Below are 3,080 nucleotides of genomic sequence, written 5' to 3' on the forward strand. Positions count from 1 at the left end.
ACTAAGGTCTAGTGAAATTCTTAGCTTGTATTATTGATTAATGTAAATATGTGAACAGTGCTTATATAGTAAGGGTTCTTATATATGGTATGGTGTAGATTGGGTCAATTTAATTCATAGGTGGTACCAATTGTTTTGGGTCAAGACTTGATTTTGGTTCAGTTTGGTTTAATTAAAGTAAATAATAGATGCATGTGGGTAATACAAACCTTGACCAAGGCTAGGACTAGAATGTGAAAGAATTAGGTAAGCTTGCATGAGAATCTATTGGGTAATTCTTGGGTGGAGGCACTATTTGAGGAACTATTCACCATGGGCATAATGAAAAGTTCAAAGAGGATTTGAATTATTATAATGGGAGCCATTATAGTGTAATTAGTTTAGTTCGTTTGCTTAGTTGTTAGTTAAGTTGGTTTTATGCTTTATGCATTCATTTGGAGTTTTAATTAAGAATTAGTATAATGTCTATATAAAGGATTATTTGGGATTAAGCTGGAAAAAGATTATTTTCTCCAAAGAAGAAGAAAGAAGAAGAAGAAGAAAGAAGAAGAAGAAGAGAAGAAGAAAAGAGGAAGAAGGAGAAGAGGGAGAAAGCTTCAATGGGTTCAATCACCTGGATTTCTATGGTGTGATCATGCTAAGATGATGTTGCATGTATGATCAAGGTCTTGTTTGAGGAGTTCATTGAAGAATCAAAGCTGCTAGAGTTGTTCATTAAAGGAGCTTTAAAGAGTTTGAAAAAGAAAAGGCAAGAACTTGAAGGTGAATCACTTTGATTATTGCAATGTGCTTATGTAATGATTTTGATTTTGTTAATGGATGATGATAGCATAGGTTTTTAGAAGTGTTTTGAATGATTAAGAGTCCCATAAATGTGTTTGGTAAGCTGAAACAAAGTCCTCATTTGAATCCATTAAGAATTTTAGGAAGAAAACTCCATGTATATCTGAAAATTTCTTGACTGACAGATTGATCTCTGTTTAGTCCATGGGGCATATCTCCCTCATCTAAAACTTAAATTACCTGATTCTAGAGCCATTTGAAAATAGACTCAATTGTCTACAACTTTAGTGAAATAGTGTTTTTCCCAAAACCACTCATAAGAGGGTCAAAATCCCATTGTAAGTTCTGTTAGATTTAAAATATATTTTATTTTATTTTAAGTTTCAAAATTTTTTGATTGCTTTGTTATGGTGTGGGACCCATGTGATCAAAGAAGTAATTCCAAAGGTTGTAACATTCTATGGGTACCCTAAAGTCTATTCATGGTCACTATCATGAGTGGGAAGGTGGGTCAAGGATATTGAATGAGATTGATTTATCAATTCATGGCCATAGGTGATGTCTCTCCCTTTATGGGTATTAAGGCCTTTATGGTCCTTAGTGGAGAATGACCATTTTATGGGGTTTTAAGGCCTTTATGGTCTTAGTGGAGAATGAATGAATTTTAAGGTCATTCATGACCCTTAGTGGGGAATGACCATGAATTTGGAATTAACCTCCAATTCATGTCCATATTCATGCCCATAAATCTTATTCTTCAATTTGGTCATAAGTGGATGGTTATTCTTGAGAATTCCAAGGGAATGCAAGGATTGGTCTTGGGCCTATATAAATCCAACCAATTGCTTTGTAAGAGACATCTTTGGATACATGTTCATGCCCATACTTAGCAATCACTAGGAGTATTATTCTCTCTCTCTCTCTTTTCTTCTAAGTGTGTTAGAGGGTTGCTGTGTTGAAGCTCTTGGCTCCTTCAAGGGACTAGAAGGACTACTTCATCTTCTAGTTGGAGGTTGTTTTATCTTGGGGTAGTGGTGCAGAACACTCCTTGGCAGTAGGAGGCATCAATTACCTTAAAGGCAGCACCACAAGTGTGACTCAACCTCAAGCTTGTTCAAGTTGTTGCGGGTGTGGTTCTACATCAAATTCAAGCTTTGGTCTTCTCATTTCAGCCAAAGGTCAAGCCTAGTTTCTACTGCTTAATCTATTGTATTGCAATTCGTGTTGTTTCAATTATTTGTAAGGAATTGTAATACAATTACCCAACAAGTTTAAGGTAATTGATATTATAAGATCTCATGGCTGATCTTGGAGACGTAAGCAACAAGGGTGATGCTTCGAACAACAACACCGCTGATGGAGCTGCCAATGAAGGAAATCCTTCAAACACAAGTATTGAAGGAGCAATCAACAACCAAGAAGGCGGAGTTCCTGTTAGCCGCAATGGTAAGGAGATTCCTCTTTTTCCTACCGTTGACTCAATTCCCACCAATGTTATCCCGTCGGTGACGGAGCTTATCCCGGATTTGGGTAAGATGAGGATTATCTCTGAATTTGACAAGATCGAACAGTTTGGAGGTCAAAACTTCAAACGATGGAGGCAAATGATGTTGTTTGCATTAGCCCAAATTGGGGTGGTATTTGCCTTGACTGAACCCATGCCGGAAAAAAGTAATGATCCTGAAAAGGAGGGCAAAAGGGTGGCTTGGATTCAAGCGGATTACCAGTGCAAGAATCGAATTTTGAATGCATTATCAAATGACCTATACCATGTGTATAGTTCTTTGGAGTATGCATGTTCGATTTGGAATGCGTTGGTAAAAAAGTACTCTCTTGAGGATGCTGGTTCAAGGAAGTACTTGGTGGCTAACTTTCTAAACTTTGCTATGAAAGATAGTGACACCGTCTCAAGCCAAATTGATCAATTTCAAATTTTGGTTGGAAAGCTAGCAAAGGAAAAGATGGTTCTACCGGAAGAATTTGTGACCGGTGCCTTGATTGAAAAGCTTCCATCTTCTTGGGATGCATTTAAGGCGTCTATGAAACATAAGAAGACGGAGTTGACTCTAGACCAATTGATTGTAAGGATCAAAATTGAGGAGAAGAACCAGCACAAGGACAAGGGTGAAAAAGACCTTGGGGAAAGACGCCTAAAAGCGAACTTGGTAGAGACCAACAAACAAAACAAGAAAAGGAAGAATCGTCAAGACAATGATGAGCCTTCTTTCAAGAAGAAGAAACTTACTTGTTTTGTGTGTGGTAAGCTAGGACACTTCAAAAAAGATTGTCGGTTCAGG

Source organism: Telopea speciosissima, chromosome 9, assembly GCF_018873765.1.
Source record: "Telopea speciosissima isolate NSW1024214 ecotype Mountain lineage chromosome 9, Tspe_v1, whole genome shotgun sequence".
Classification (NCBI taxonomy): Eukaryota; Viridiplantae; Streptophyta; class Magnoliopsida; order Proteales; family Proteaceae; genus Telopea; species Telopea speciosissima.